The sequence below is a fragment of the Sebastes umbrosus genome, chromosome 15 (assembly GCF_015220745.1).
Source record: "Sebastes umbrosus isolate fSebUmb1 chromosome 15, fSebUmb1.pri, whole genome shotgun sequence".
Taxonomy (NCBI): domain Eukaryota; kingdom Metazoa; phylum Chordata; class Actinopteri; order Perciformes; family Sebastidae; genus Sebastes; species Sebastes umbrosus.
Window position 1 is genome coordinate 4477009 of NC_051283.1, and position 17793 is coordinate 4494801.

General features: G+C 39.5%; 2 long non-coding RNA genes across 2 annotated transcripts; both read left to right on the top strand.

Moving 5' to 3' along the window:
• Positions 1–226: 226 nt before the first annotated feature.
• LOC119502709 lies at positions 227–6558 on the top strand. Its single transcript, XR_005210137.1, has 4 exons — positions 227–245; positions 3976–4108; positions 4267–4354; positions 5036–6558. It is a non-coding gene; the product is annotated as an uncharacterized LOC119502709 (long non-coding RNA).
• A 5794-nt stretch (positions 6559–12352) lies between these two features.
• On the top strand, positions 12353–13213 carry LOC119502713. The gene is made up of 3 exons (XR_005210142.1): positions 12353–12387; positions 12569–12586; positions 12761–13213. It is a non-coding gene; the product is annotated as an uncharacterized LOC119502713 (long non-coding RNA).
• The last annotated feature ends 4580 nt before the right edge of the window (positions 13214–17793 follow it).

Here is a 17793-nt window from a genome sequence, read left to right on the forward strand (position 1 = left end):
CTGGACTCTTCATCTGGAGGAGGAACAATAACGGTGAGGAACAGAGATGTTTTTATTCCTCTGATGAATTAAAATAAATACCTGTGATAGTCTCGTCCTGCATATTTAGTGTGGTACTTCTGGTAACTCAATCCATTTATTTGACAACTGATAGTGAAGCACAAAGTGCTGTTTTTTCTTTTTCTGCTTTCATTTTCTAACATTGTTTTCTCTCATCTGTATTTCAGGGTTTCGCCCTGCTAACAGTAAGTATTATACTGTGACATATTTCACATTATATACAATTATATATATTTTTGCCCTTGTGGGCGAGCAACTAATATCCTGTTCACCATAAAAACAAACCTTCGGCATAATGTGGACACCAATATGACAAGGATTTCACTTTATTTACTACTTGTGTTGACAGGGGGGGCAGTGAACATAGAAGAGGATGCTGAACTCCACAACTTATCGTCTCAGAGGACTTTATAATCTGACCAACAAATGGCGCTCTCTACCCTTCATTTGGATAAAGAAAACCCCCCAAACTCATTTAATAAATCTCTCTAATGAGAGCTGCTCATCTGATGGGATGCCATACTGAAGGAGGGAAGAAGTGTTCGGATGGACTTGCATTTATATAGCACTTTTCTAGGCTTCCGACCACTCAAAGCTCTTTACACTATATGTCAGCATTCACCCATTCGCACACTGATGGCAGATGCTGCTAAGGTGCCAACTTTGCCCATCAGGATCTAATCTAAATACTCATTCACACACCGATGGTCATGCCTTCAGGAGCAATTTGGGGTTAATGGGACTATTTTGTAAGAATCAGAAAATGCTTGTTAAAAGTGACACCTGTGGCCGTTAAGTCAACGAAAGTCAGCGTCCTGTTGCTCGCGCTTGTGCTCGCTCTACATAGACATGAACGAGCATCGCTCAAAACAGTGAGGCGACACACGTCAGCTAAAAGCACAATATCACTCTATATTTCAGCTGCTTGGCAGTAATGTTAGCTGACCAGACGAAGGTCTCTCCATGAATCACTGCTGATCCTAGTGTTGGCTTTTCCTGCCTCAGCCTCCCGACCGCGGCCCGGAGGGAACAGGGGAGACACCGGAGTTTTGGTCGGAGACGATAACGTTTCTCTCTGCGGAGCCCCGTCACTTCACAAGACACGGGAAACCTCTGTTGGTCTGGAAGAGCTGGAGCATTTATTTCTGCACAAACGTCCACTTTACATTCACTAGATATTCTCAGAGCTAAACTAACTCTTCTGCAGTGTGTAGTGTGCGCACATGCACGTGAGAGTGGAGCGAAATAGCGAGAACGAGCGCGGTGTGTAAGCAAGCAGGCAGGCAGAGGAGCAGAGACTACGGCCCTGGAGACCAAAGCTACGGTCTCCCCCGCGTCTTCCGACCGCGGCCAACACTGTTTAACAGACGGGCTTCACTAGATACAACTTTGCGGTTTTGGTGCTTCCGTGTAGTTTGTGTTGGAGTCTCGTCTGAACAGTGTAGCCACACGTGAGCGCGCATGGGACACCGACCTGCAATGATTTATACGTATAAGAAGTTACAAACAGTCCTTTTAAGTGTCTTGCTCAAGGACACATCAACATGTGACCCGGAGCAGCCGGGGAGTGAACCACCGACCTTCCGAGTAGTGGACGACCTGCTCTACCCTCTGAGCCACAGCTGCCCCAGATCTTTTTTTATTATTATCATTATTATTATTATCATTATTATTATTATTTTTTATTTTTATATTGGTAAATGCATTTATTTTGCACTTTTCTAGTCTTCCGACCACTCAAAGCACTTTACACTACATGTCAGCATTCACCCGTTCACCCACTGATGGCAGAGGCTATCAGTGCCAACTTTTATGGCTATGCCTTCGGGAGCAATTTGGGGTTAAGTGTCTTGCTCAGGGACACATCCACATGTGACCGGAGCAGCCGAGGATTGAACCACAGTATGTACCTCAAAACTGTACTTAGGTACTTAAATAAATGTAATAAATTACTTTCCACCTTTGTACAACAAAACCTGAATGGTGTAGTTTTTTTATTAATTCATAGTCTGTGAGGAGAGATCTAGATAGATTACAGCAGGGCTGCAACTAACAATTATTTTCATTGTCGATTATTTTCTCGATTAGTTGTTTGGTCTATAAAATGTCAGAAATTGGTGAAAAATGTCGATCAGTGTTTCCTGAAGCCCAAGATGACGTCTTCAAATGTCTTGTTTTGTCCTCAACTCAAAGATATTCAGTTTACTGTCAGAGAAGAGAAAAGAAACCAGAAAATATTCACATTTAAGAAGCTGCAATCAGAGAATTTTGACCTTTTTCATTCTTACAAAAATGACTCAAACCAATTAATCGATTATAGTTGACAACTAATCGCTTAATCGTCTCAGCTCTAAGGTGGATTTCTTTTTATTCTCATGTCACACCTCAAAGTTCTGCTCTTCTGTCACATTGTAGTTGTTCTTTTTTAGTAATCACTTTAACAGACCAGCAGAGAGCAATGTTGTTCTATACTTCTTCTCTCCAGGTTTCCATGATATCAATTCAAATTAGGACTCTTTAAAATATTGGATTAAATCCAAGGGGGAGGGAGGATGTGGATCCGCCTGGTGTCAGCAGTGAGTCCGCTGTCTGACAGTGCCCTCCATAGACATATACGTAGACTGATACTGATAGAAATACCATACTTACGTGGGGAGAAAAATCAATGTGCAATATTAGCTGCAAAATATGTTGACTGTTGCCATACAATAAGAGGTGCTACAAGCTCTGAACATGTTTCTGATTAACTACATCTGTAAAAGAATGTATATTTAAAATGTATTTGGTATATTGTGATTGTGATTATTTTGTGATTATTTCTTGTGAAATGTAATTATTCATTAATATGTAATTTTGCTTTGGCAATAATGTAACCTGAACATTCATGCTAATAAAGCCTCTTTGAATTTGACTGATTGACTCCTGGAGCAGACGTCAACGTGGGCGCCATATTGGACAGGGCAAGACTGACCTGTAAACAAATACAAGTGAACGGAGGAGCTCCATTTTTCTGGATGAAAAGCACTACAACGTCTACATTTCTCAACCCATTTCAACGAGTCGTTTTATATTCAAACGTTTATGATCTACGAGGAGTAACGTTAAGCTAACGTTCCGTTTTCTTTGGTGAAAAACTGTTAAATACGTTAACGTTACTACTTCCGGTTCCTGGATCACCGGTCTGTCCTTTGATATGATTCAATCAATTATAAGGGAATGATTATAAACTAGTACTTTCATATCACGTTTTCCTTTAAGCATTTTACACATTATCAACTGTTCAAGTTAACGTTACATCCTTACAAAACGTTTGCTTCTGTAACATCAGATAAGAGCTAGCTAACATTCGTTACTGTTAGCTAATCAATATAAGATAATGTTAGCTTGTTGATGCTCATATCGAACATAAAATCGTGTTTAAAACATGATATGTACGTATTGTATATATTAAAGACGATGTGTCTGATATTGCAAACAATAAAACTGATGGCTGGCTTTGGTTTTGGAACAGAAACGTTGACTCAGCAATATTTAGCTTGACTTTATTTATTCAACGCTCTCTTAAGTTACTTTAGGTGTGCTAACGTATTATGGAGATTAACTAGCAGCTAACAAGTTCAATGCAATCAAATTGTATTGATGCTACAATAAGGTTGAGTTGACTTTAGACACAGATGTTAGTAAAATGATTAGGTGTACCATTAGCTTGTTGTTTTGGGTGTTGCTAACTAGATAAATGATCCTGTAATATGTTAACTTTGATATTTTTGACAGAGTCCCTGAGAAAGCTTCAGCTCATATCTCCTGTTACACACCACATGAGACAACAGTCCTAATGTCAGCTGGAGGTGAATTTCTGATTTCTTCCTGTCATATATTTTTGTGACTGAATTTGCTTTGCTCTGCTTAATTCAGCTGAAGTGAGGACTGGTGTGGGCTGGCCAGCAGACAGTAAGAGCTTTCTCTCCTGGGCTGGAAGGTGCTGGTTCATCCTCTAAATCTGTTGATGAAGTGCTGGAGTCTGTGGGAGACTACACAAGAACATGAGGTCAGTGAGGCTGGAAGATGAGACACACAACACACCTCTCATTCTAACAGTGTTGTAAGCTTTCTGAATCTGTTGATGCTGACTGGCTGTTCAGTAGTGTCCTCTTTGTTCTACAGCTCTTCCAAAGCTTTATATTTATGTATTTTTTCCCTCTACAGATTTTGCTGTGGAGCGTCTGTCCAAGGCCAAACTGAGTGTGACGACAAGGCTGCCGGGTCCTGTGATGTGTGCTACCTGGGATTTCCTGTACGTACCAAAAACATCCTTTTCTTCTATATGAAGTGCAAAAACAGTGTAGCCTGTAATCTCAACATTAGTGCAGAGTTTACCTTTGATTGTTAGTGTATTTTATGGATCTGGGCAGGGAATGAAATTAGCACCTGCCACCTACCAAATACAGAGTAAATGTTGACTGTGGCAGGTAAATAAAATCAGGTCACCTGCCACCATAGCAGACAGGTTTTCCTTATATTAAGAAATATTATTTTTAAAAAGCAATTCTAAAGCCTAAATTAAGTATACAGTAGTCATGTATTAAGGTTACATGATATATTCCATAATTCTACGGTCTGGTACCACTGACTCAGTGTTTACCATTTTAAAGCGTTCTACCTAGATTTCAGAAGTGGCAGACAAAAATAATTGAGTGGCCGGTAGAAATGTTCAGTGACCTGCTGAAGTGGCAGGTGAGGAAAAAGGTTAATTTCAGACCCAGGATCTATCAGACAAATATGATATAGCAGATGTATTCAATGAATTTAATGTCTATGGGTAAACACAGAGGTTGTGTCTGTTGCATCAAACCACTGACAGTAGCTTCAACAAGAGGCAAGAGCTAAACACAATCGTTTTCTAATCATAATGCTTTGTTTATATGTGATGAACAAACATCTAACACTCAGACCATCTCTCTTTTTCTGTCTTTAGTTACAGATGGTGCTGCTTGATCATGAAACTCCATTTGGAAATGTGTTATTTGTTGTTAAGAACTGCTGTTAATCACCACAGGTCTGCCATGGATTACTGTGATGTCACTATTTTGGTGTGAGCGCCATCTTTTGGCCAACTTGGACTACTTCAATTCTTCCTTCAGTCCATGAGGAGGAACCACAGAGACATGAGCTGCATCTCATTTCCCGATTTTTTTTTTGCCTCCTCGATCTTCCAGCTGTGACCCGGAAATCGATCTCAGCGCTCCATCTTGAAGGACGTCCCAATTCCTAAAATGCATCTCGAGGAGCGAGGATCGAGGAGGCTTGCCGGAGGAGCCATGAGCGAGGATACACCAGTGTATCCTCCAGTGTATCAATTCAATTCAATTCATCTTTATTGACAGACTTGAAGTCCATTATAAAACATACAACACAAACAACAATACATACATTAAAATAGAAACTGCCACTTTTTACAAAAGACAGTTATACCAGTGAGTCTTGTGAAGGGCTCATTGCATGGGTGGAAAAAAGTACAAAATGCAAGTCTCCATCAAAAATAATCCAAGGCACACTGTAGTGTTTGAACAAAATTAAAAGGCCTTTATTTTACATGGCAATAATTGCTTAAAATGACCAACGCGTTGCGACCAACATATAGGTCTTCATCAGGGTCACTGTGAGCATTCAGCAGTAGCTTGCACACCTATATTTTGTTATACTAATCAGTAGAGTTGGAGGGTGGTTCTCTGTCAATGAGCAAGCCTATTGGTGGAAAAACAAGGAAATGACACATCACCAATAGGGAGGAGAAAGAGAAGAAAAAAGGAAAAAGGGGAAAGAAGAAGGGAAGGGAGGGGAATTAAAAGGAAGTGAAGGAAAGAGGAGATGAGAGGTAAAAATAAATGACTAAACTAAAAACAAATATGATATGAGACAATGTGACTACTAAGTCAAGGTGGACCCAATACTTTCTTATGTAGGTCTACACATGATGAGTTCCTCAATATATAACTATAGTCTCATCCACATTTTTCTGCCTACAAACACACATTGACTACAAAATGACCTTACCCTTAAATAGTTCAATATATTCAAATACAATTTTTATACAGTGTTATTCCTGAAGTGATAATTCACAGAAAAGGAGAAAAGTCTATCTCCTCATTGAGGCCGGGGTATTTTGTTGCTTTTAGTTGTACAATCCAAAAGTCATACCAATGTTTCCACAGGGATGACTGGTATCGTATAACACTAAAACTAGGATTTGACAGTAGCATGATAATGGCGTTCTGAGAATCATTTAGCCGACATATCAATTTATACATCAGGTTTCTCAACAGAGCCTGCAAAGTGTTGACACCTGCATTACAGAACAGCTCGCTTGCACTACACCACCTGGGTTTCTTAAGTAATATCCGCATGCAGTCATTGAAGGCAACCTGAAGCTGATGCATGCTTGCCTTTTTAAACTTGGCCCACAGGGGGGCAGTACAGAGGAGAGTGCAATAGGCTCCAAAGAGACCTGTCTACACGGAAGGTTTTTTTTACCGACCAACATGTCCCCTTATTGGATATCATTTATTGATTGGACGCTGCGCCGATCGGTTTGATCTGATACACGTCAGCATCGATGGAGTTTCATACCGGAGTGAAGACAGATCACAGATTAAAAAGTTTTATAGTTTAGTTGTCTTCTGATTCACCATCTAGTTCAAATCTGTGTTAACTGTCGGTGTGAACAACAGACGGACCATGTTGATGGTAAAGTGTTCTAGCAGCAGAAGGACCTGCAGGATCTCTGCTTCACACACCGCGGCTGAAGGAGTCTGACACTGAAAGAGCTTTATAACACCTGACAACAAACGGACCTCAATCAACTTTCTTCATTTATTAGAATGATTTTTCTTTTCATAATCTGTTATTTCCCCCGTTAACTTTTGTTAAGGATACAGTTAAAGTCAGAGAGAGAAGGAGAGTCTGTCTTTTACACCTTTTACATCATTTATCCTCATTTCCATTCAGTCACATGAAGCTGATAATTCCTGAACGTCGGGTTTGATATGAGTTACATCATTTACATTTTCCCTCAAACATTCAGCCTAATACATTATGTCCAGTGTTCAAAAGACACATAGTCATATTCTGGGTTATTAAATAATTAATTCACAATCAGAATATCAATAACTACAGACGCTAATAATGAATAACTAATATAAAGATATTGTTACAGTACAGATGGTTCCTGGTCCTCTAAGCAGGACTCAGTCCACAGTAGAAATACAGACTGCAGCTGTTATTCATGTGCAGGTGTTTGTTAAACAGGCAACAGGCTACAGAGAGAAACACTGCTGCTCTGTCACTGATAATAACTGAGTGTCTTTATTAGTATTATTAGATCAGTTCAGACATAAACTCCATCTAAAGTCTCAACAGCTGTTAAAGCCGACTGACAGCTGATCCAGATGTGATCAGCTGCTGCTGTCATCAGAAACGGACGTCGCTTCACGTGACGCTTCAGAGGAAACGACGTCTCATGTCTCTTAAAACATATTTCCTCTTTTCCTCTCTCCTCGCATGGTTTCCTTGCTTCTCTCCGTGCTTCCCTGGTGGGAGGGACTAAGACGCAAGGATGAGACGCAAGTGAGGGAAACGGGGATGCAATTAAGAGCTTTGGGATGCAGCCCTAGGGCGGATCCGCACCTGAGTCGACCCAAGGCCTTTAGAAAGGAGGCTGGAACACGCGTCATATCTCCGAGGGGTATGACACATGCGCAGTAAAATCTGGTCTGCACTCGCCGAAATTGAGCCAATTGCAACGCACGACCGCAGCTTCAGTTACACTGAGCATGTGTTTTACCCCAAGACCAGTGTCCGCCCATGACCCAGCCTCCTTTCCATAAGCCTTGAGTCGACAAGGTCCAAGCTTCTGACCACATAGAAATATTTGCTAGTCAGCTGACTGTAGCTCTCTCTCTCTCTTACTAATCAAAACAAGATGAAGTTAATTGTGTTACTCAAGTTGCTCCTCTTCTGTCACGTTGCATCTACAGGTAAGATCATATTGTGACTCTCACCGTTATTTGTTGTTATTCTTGTTGCTGCAAAACTTGTTTGATTTAGTCACTTTGTAGTGCGATATTGAGGAACCACTTTCACTTTGTCACACTGAACTTACAATACTACCACAAGCCTACTGTTGTTTTTATATAGACCTAAACGCCATTGTGTCACAAAACGACACCTAAACTGTATATATGCTTTAGTTTAGGCAATTAAAAGGGAATATATTAATATTGTCGTTGTAAACATGATAGAAGAAATCTTGACTGTTGCTAGGAGATAGAACCTCTACGGTGGGAAATCCTATCCTACTATCCCCCAATATTATTGTTTATATGGAACAAAACAATTAAATCAAAATGATATATTACAGCAATTCACATTTACTAGGTTTCCTTAATAATAATTCTATCAATTGCAAAAGAGCAAATTTCTGCCGTTAGTAGGGCTACAATAAAAATAATAATGATTGTCCACTGGCCATCTACATTACTCATTGCTCAATGCACAACATTTGAATTTAAATATTATATTATATATATATATATAATATAATATTTACCTCATTTATTGTTATTTTAAAACAAAATTGTTATGTTTTAGTTTTATAACTTGCACACTTTGTTAATACATAGTATTTCATTACACACTTTGCTATTGTATATAGCATGTTATTGTTATTCTATGTTCATCTTTTATATTTTCCAAGCTAGTTGTAGTAGTCTGGTATATTTATAATAGAGTCTTTATATTGTGTATCCTATAGATATTACCTCTAGTGTTGATATGTATATTTATTGTATATTTACTGTTTCTGTATTGCCTGGATAACCTGCTGCTGTAACACAAGAATTTCCCAATTTGGGATCAATAAAGTACATATATATCTGTCTATCTATCTATCTATCTATCAGTAATGAGAATGGGTCTATAACATATTCTTTTGTCGCTCAGAGTAATTCAACATATTTTAAAATTCTCCTTTTTTGGGTAATTGAAAACCAATGAACCCATTTGTGCCCAAAGACTATATTTAGTATGATAAGGACACATTTGTTCTGATCGGTCAAAAGCTTTGAAAATTGGTACAGACATACTTTGGGCAAGTATCTAACAGCACAACTTTGAAAGATTACATGAAAAATCACACTTTGTACACTGCATATGTGTGCATATCTTTGATATTCAACTCTGTATGAGTTCATAGATACCAAATACTTGATTGTGCCCTTTGTAGTTTCTGAGACACAGCCATTTTCTTATCATACTACTGTATATCTCATCTGAGGACACGTGACTGCTGTTTTTACCTAAAATATAAAGGAGTGCAAAAACAGTAGGCCCATGTGCCCAAAGACTATATTTAGTATAATAAGAAAAACTCACTTTTCAGCCAAACGGTTTGACCGATTTTGAAAATTTCTTCAAATTCGTGTTGAGGCAAGCCCAAAACACAAAATTTCAGTTGCGGGCACAAATGGGTTAATCAATCAACCCCTCAAGAATGTTTAAAATCCAGTTAAAAACTTTCTTTGTCTTGCAGTGAAACACTCACTGACATTTTTCCTTACTGCAACTTCTGGAGTCCCAAACTTCCCAGAGTTCGTGGCAGCTGCGATGCTCGATTAAGTGCAGATGGGTTACTATGACAGCAACATCACGACCCCAGAACTCAAACAGGACTGGGTGAAGAAACTAGCAAAGGATGAGCCACAACAACTGGAGTGGTATTCTCAGGAGTGTTTTGGTAGTCAGAAGTTCTTAAGAGCCAGCTTGGACAGCCTGAAGCAGCGCTTAAACCAAACTGGAGGTACAGTATGTTTATGTTCATATGTAACTTTTTACGGGTAAAATGATTTCTCTCTCTGATGTGAGATGTAGACACACATCCCTGGCTTCTCTAGTGCTTTTTGATACAGACAATACGGACGAGTTTCACTCTGTTTCCTAGCAGTCTCTGCCTCTTTGTGAGCCATCCACACTGTCCAGATGATGAGTGGCTTCCACTGTGGATCATTGTGTCTCTGTGGTGAAGATGTGATATTATTAGGGCTGGCAATCGATTAAAATATTTAATCGCGAATAATCGCAAATTAATCACATATTTTTTATCTTTTCAAAATTTACCGTAAAGGGAAATTTGTCAAGTATTTAATACTCTTTTCAGTGCTGCTATATGCAAATTTATATATATATATACATATATATATATATATATACATATATATATATATATATATATGTATATATATATATATACATATATATATATATATTATAACCCATTTTCATTCACATATCTTGAGGTCAGAGGTCAAGGGACCCCTTTGAAAATGGCCATGACAGTTTTTCCTCACCAAAATTTAGTGCATGTTTGGTGCGTTATTTAACCTCCTTCGTAACAAGCAAGACATGGTTGATACCAATGGATTCTTTAGGTTTTCTAGTTTCATATGATGCCAGTATCTTCACTCTAGCTTTAACACTGAGCCCGCTACAACCTAAAAATCACTAGTTGCATTAATGCGTTAATGAAATTAATGGCGTTAAAACTAATTTGTGTTAATGCTTTATTATCGTGTTAACTTTGACAGCCCTAGCTATTATCTCTTAATAACTGGCTGTACTGGGATTTCTCTTTTTTCTGTCTCTGTCTCTCTCAGGTGTCCACATTTTACAGAGGATCAACGGCTGTGAGTGGGACAACGAGACTGGAGAGGTTGTTGGTTTTAATCAGTACGGTTATGATGGAGAAGACTTCCTTGTGTTGGACCTGCAGACGCTGACATGGACCGCTCTAAAGCCACAGGCTAACATCACCAAACTTAGATGGGATAATGACAAAGATAAATTAGACTACAACAAATACCAATACATCAACATATGTCCTGACATGCTGAAGAAGTACCTACACTTTGGGAGGAGCTTTCTGCAGAGAACAGGTAGGATCATATGGCAAGATGTGCTGTTGTACATGGACTCAGTGCTTTTAAGGCACTGTATCATTCCAATGAAAATAATATCCTGACACATCCTGGTGTCTCAGTACAGACTCATCTGTGTCTGTCCTTCTCCCCAGAGCGTCCCCTTGTGTCTCTCCTCCAGATGACTCCCTCCTCTCCAGTCAGCTGCCACGCTACAGGTTTCTACCCTGACAGAGCCATGATGTTCTGGAGGAGAGATGGAGAGGAGATTCATGAGGACGTGGACCTCGGAGAGATCCTCCCCAACCACGATGGATCCTTCCAGATGAGTGTTGAGCTGAACCTGTCATCAGTCGCACCTGAAGACTGGAGGAGGTACGACTGTGTGTTTCATCTCTCTGGTGTGGTGGACGACATCGTCACCAGACTGGACAAAGCAGTGATCAGGACCAACTGGGGTGAGACTGGAATCACAAGTGATGGAGTATTTTAGACTGGGGGATGGTTTTTGCATTACATCGCCTGTACCAGTGATATAGAATAGATTTTATTGAGTGTGTTTGTGAGAATCAAAGTGTGCATGCAGGTGAGTTTCTGACGGGTCATTTCCGGCGGGTCGGGGGGAGAGAAAAAGTCACGAAAAGCATTAGAAATCCACAGTGCCTGGAGCACATTGGACAACGCCTAGGAGCCAGCTGTTCAAACTAAACCAAACTAAACACACAAACAAAGCCTTATATTATTTATCCTACATTTATTAATCAGAGCATTCACTATAATCACTCAAAATTGCACGTAAAAACAGTTGTTTACGCCTGGCTGGGGGGGTCTCGAACTCCAACCTGATTAAGTTAAAGTTTGAGAACCACTGTATTACATAACCAGCCATTATTCTTAAAAACGTGCAACAGCAACCACATTTAGAGGACCGGTGCTGACATTTACTCTGAGAGATGCTGCCAAGTTCGATGGCATTTCACACATAGATGGCGCTAAATAAAGCTTTCATATCTTGAACTCCTGGTTTACTGTACCCACTTAAACCACTGATAAGCTGTGAACCTCTTTGTCAGGGTTTTTATTTACTACACATTTGTTTGACCAATAATGATTGACAGCACTGCCTGAATGTTGAACTGAAATGAAAGTCATATCCAGAACTGAGGCGTTACCACTGAAAACACTTTCAGAACCACACAGCACACAGTGTGAATGAACCCAAAGTGTGAATGTTCTGTTTTGGTTCCAGTTCCTCCTGCAGGGTTCCCTGCTGGTCCTGTTATTGGAGTTGTTGTAGGACTGCTGCTGCTGCTGGCGGTCTGCATCGCTGGACTCTTCATCTGGAGGAGGAACAATAACGGTGAGGAACAGAGATGTTTTTATTCCTCTGATGAATTCAAATAAATACCTGTGATAGTCTCATCCTGCATATTTAGTGTGGTACCTCTGGTAACTCAATCCATTTATTTGACTGTGATAGTGAAGCACAAAATGAAATGTGAATAATTTTCTAACATTGTTTTCTCTCATCTGTATTTCAGGGTTTCGCCCTGCTAACAGTAAGTATTATACTGTGAAATGTTTCACATTATATACGATTATATATATATATATATATTTTTCCCCTTTTGGGCGAGCAACTGATATCATGTTCACCATAAAAACAAACGTCCTGCATAATGTGGACCCCAATATGACAAGGATTTCACTTTATTTACTACTTGTGTTGACAGCGGGGCAGTGAACATAGAAGAGGATGCTGAACTCCATAACTTATCGTCTCAGAGGACTTTACAATCTGTACAACAAATGGCGTTCTCTACCCTTCATTTGGATAAAGAAAACCACCCAAACTCATTTAGTAAATCTCTATAATGAGAGCTGCTCATCTGATTGGATGCCATACTGGAGGAGGGAAGAAGTATTCGGATGGACTTGCATTTATATAGCACTTTTCTAGGCTTCCGACCACTCAAAGCTCTTTACACTATATATCAGCATTCACCCGTTCACACACACATTCATACACTGATGGCAGAGGCTGCTAAGGTGCCAACTTTGCCCATCAGGATCTAATCTAAATACTCATTCACACACCGATGGTCATGCCTTCAGGAGCAATTTGGGGTTAATAGGACTATTTTGTAAGAATCAGAAAATGCTTGTTAAGAGCGACACTTGCGGCCGTTAAATTATTTTTTATTTTTATATTGGTAAATGCATTTATATAGCACTTTTCTAGTCTTCCGACCACTCAAAGCACTTTACACTACATGTCAGCATTCACCCGTTCACCCACTGATGGCAGAGGCTATCAGTGCCAACTTTTATGGCTATGCCTTCGGGAGCAATTTGGGGTTAAGTGTCTTGCTCAAGGACACATCCACATGTGACCGGAGCAGCCGAGGATTGAACCACAGTATGTATCTCAAAACTGTACTTAGGTACTTAAGTAAATGTAATAAATTACTTTCCACCTTTGTACAACAAAACCTGAATGGTGTAGTTGTTTTATTCATAGTCTGTGAGGAGAGATCTAGATAGATTACAGTAGGGCTGCAACTAACAATTATTTTCATTGTCGATTATTTTCTCGATTAGTTGTTTGGTCTATAAAATGTCAGAAATTGGTGCAAAATGTCGATCAGTGTTTCCCGAAGCCCGAGATGACGTCCTCAAATGTCTTGTTTTGTCCACAACTCAAAGATATTCAGTTTATTGTCATAGAGGAGGAAAGAAACCAGAAAATATTCACATTTAAGAAGCTGGAATCAGAGAATGTTTTTTTTCTTATAAAAATTACTCAAACCGATTTTAATCGATTATAGTTGACAACTAATCGCTTAATCGTTGCAGCTCTAAGGTAGATTTCTTTTTATTCTCATGTCACACCTCAAAGTTCTGCTCTTCTGTCACATTGTAGTTGTTCTTTTTTAGTAATCACTTTAACAGACCAGCAGAGAGCAATGTTGTTCTTTACTTCCTCTCTCCAAGTTTCCATGATATCAATTCAAATTAGGACTATCTTTAAAATCTTGGATTAAATCCATCTTTTTATTTATTTTTTCATCCACTTTTGCAGACTGCAGCAAGAAACGTCTCGACTCACTAAACTGTAATCAGTACTATTTAGTTGCATCACTTACAAACTTGGACTCTATGGATTTCTCAAACATTAGGGTCACATAGTCCCACTGCATATGGATGTCTCCAGTAAACCACATGGAAAAAGTCAAGTTGCTGATTTAATACTGAATCGAGTACAACATGCTGAATGTGGTGGAAAAAGTATTCATTATTGTGGAATTTTTTCTTGTTATTCTTGTTGCTGCAAAACTTGTTTGATTTAGTCACTTTTTAGTGCAACATCGAGGAATCACCGTTTGTCACACTGAACTTACAATAATACCACTAGCCTATTGTTGTTTTTATATAGGCCTATACGCCACCTTAACACCTTAACTGTTTATATGTTTTAGTTTAGGCAATTAAAAGGGAATACAAACTGGGAAAAAAAAGTTCGGAATCTTGTGTTTGGTGGATTATTTCTCTGTTGTTATAATGCTAATTGGCATTGTATTTTACATGGTTGGAAAGCCTGTTTATTTACCTTCACAATGATGTCCAACTTGTAAGGATCATGCATTTGTGGGATGAGCAGCACAGCTGATTACGTGGGTAGCGCCCAAGAAAAATTTGCCAAAATGCTCTGCCAATGGTAAACAGTGTATTCTCCTGTTGGTATTGACTCTTGTTTTGAGATGTTTGGTGGATTGGATGATTGAACTCTCTATCAGTAACAAGGAACAAACAAGACATATTGGCTATTTTACACTTTATTCATTTAATACACCGTCAGGAGCCTCAGTAGCGGTGGAAGATCCATATGCAGCCACAACAGCCTGGCACCTCCTCCTCATGCTGGTCACCAACCTGGTCACACGTTGCTGTGGGATGGCGTTCCATTCCTCAACCAGGATTCATTGCAGGTCAGCCAGCGTGGTTGATTTTGTGTTAGATAGCAGGAGCATCCTAGAGGAGAACAGGATGTAGCTTCTCTGTGACTGACACTGCAAATAAATACGTGTGTGTGTAGCCTGGTCCAAAAAGTCTGAAGGAAAAAGAGTCTATCAGCTTTAACAACAGCTTTAGAATAAATTGAATTTTATATAGATATATTTGCAGAGGTGGAATTATAATTATTTATTATTATAATTATAATTAAATGTAACTAAGTCCATTTAGTCAAGTAGTGCCTTCTTAAGTACCATTTTGAGGTACTTGTAGGCTACTTTACTTGAGTATTTCCATTTTATGCTACTTTACACTTCTACTCCATTACATTTCTAAAGCCTAAATTAAATATACAGTAGTCATGGATTAAGGTTACATGATATATTCCATAATTCTACGGTCTGGTATCACTGACTCAGTGTTTACCATTTTAAAGCGTTCTTCCTAGATTTCAGAAGTGGCAGACAAAAATAATTGAGTGGCTGGTAGAAATGTTCAGTGACCTGCTGAAGTGGCAGGTGAGGAAAAAGGTTAATTTCAGACCCAGGATCTATCAGACAAATATGATATAGCAGATGTATTCAATGAATTTAATGTCTATGGGTAAACACAGAGGTTGTGTCTGTTGCATCAAACCACTGACAGTAGCTTCAACAAGAGGCAAGAGCTAAACACAATCGTTTTCTAATCATAATGCTTTGATTATATGTGATGAACAAACATCTAACACTCAGACAATCTCTCTTTTTCTGTCTTTAGTTACAGATGGTGCTGCTTGATCATGAAACTCCATTTGGAAATGTGGTATTTGTTGTTAAGAACTGCTGTTAATCACCACAGGTCTGCCATGGGTTACTGTGATGTCACTATTTTGGTGTGAGCGCCATCTTTTGGCTTTTAGGAACCACAGAGACATGGAAACATGATGCCTCTGACTGTTGTGGAGGAAAAAAAACATTATTCTGATAAAGGAGATTTTTCTAACAACCTGTCTATAATTATGTCTTCGGCTCATATCTACTGTACATATTTACTGCACAATCCAGCATTTCTAGAGAATCTGAAGCACTGATGCCATAAAGGCTCAACTTTGGAATTGGTTAGTAACTCTGAAGTTTACAACTGTCGATCAAAACCCTGTTGGTGGTTGTCAGATGTGTGAGATACGCAAGTTAAACTAAATATAAATGTACTAAAACCTCTGTTATAGATAGTTATGGTAACTGATGAAAACTGATACAACAGCTAAAAATAATGTATCATTATTAAAATTGAAATACAGTTGATTTCAGGATATAAAGATGCAAGTTAGCTATGTAATTACACTGCCCTGACTCTAATGAGATTATCATACAAAACAAAAATGACAGTTCAGATATTTTTTGTGGAATGAAATACAGACTAATCACACATTTTTTATTAATATTTGTATTATTTTTAAAATGAAATGGTATCTTTTTGCCCAGCTAAATTTAGTTACTCGGTAAACTTTGAAGTACAGTGGACACTCCTTAAGGCAACATGCCAGTGTTTCCAGTGTAATGTGTGAAACCATTGATTAAAAATTACGCTATTAGTATATTTTGTGTTTTTTTAATAATTGCTATATTATCACCATTATTTCAATGAATTCAGATCATAACTAATATTATTATATTTATATTTGTTGTTATCATTATTTATTTATATACTACTATTTGCCTGTTATTCTGATTGCTCTTATTAGTATGATATTGATAAGGTGCCTGAAAATTAACATAATAGTAATTGCAGTAGCAGTGTTAGTGGTAGCCTATAGATTTAAAGCATGATCAGTGTTTGCCCCCCAACATGCCACAACAAAGAAGAGTACACTGGCTACTACAGACTGGTAAAACATCTGCAGCAGCCTATTGAAGGACCTGAGCCTCCTCAGGAAGAACAGTTTGCTCTGTCTCTTCCTGTAGAGGGCCTCGGTGTTGTCGGTCCAGTCCAGTTTATTGTTCATGTGTACTCCCAGGAACTTGTAGGTGTCCACCACCTCCACCTCCTCCCCTCGGATGGTGATGGGAGTTGGTGGCCTCTTGTTGCCCCGCGGAAGTCCACCACCAGCTCCTTGGTATTTCTAATGTTGAGCTTGAGGTGATCGTTGTCACACCACCCTATGAAGTTCTCCACCAGGGCTCTGTACTCCTCCTCGTTGTCATCCGTGATGCAGCTGACGATGGAGGAGTCATCGGAGAACTTCTGTGGGTGCCACGTACCCCAGTTGAAGCGGAAGTCGGAGGTGTAGGTGGTGAACAGGAAGGGTGACAGCACAGTTCCTTGGGGGGTGCCGGTGTTGCTCACCAGCACATCTGACAGGCTGCCCTTCAGTCTGACATTATGTGGTCTGCTGGTGAGGTAGTCCATAATCCAGGCCACCAGGCCACCAGGCCATGGTCTACCTGCATCGCTGAGAGCTTCTCAGCTAGCCGGCGTGGCTGGATGGTGTTGAAGGCGCTGGAGAAGTCGTTGAACATGATTCTTACGGTGCTGTGCGGCCTCTCCAGATGTGTGTAGGCTCTGTGGAGCAGATAGATGATGGCATCATCCACACCGATGTTTGCCTGGTATGCAAACTGCAGGGGGTCCAGGGAGTCGCTCACAAGGGGCTCGAGGTGCTGCAGAACCAGTCTCTCAAAGCTCTTCATGACGTGTGACGTCAGAGCAACTGGCCTGATAAGCTGTGAACCTCTTTGTCGAGGTTTTTATTTACTACACATTTGTTTGA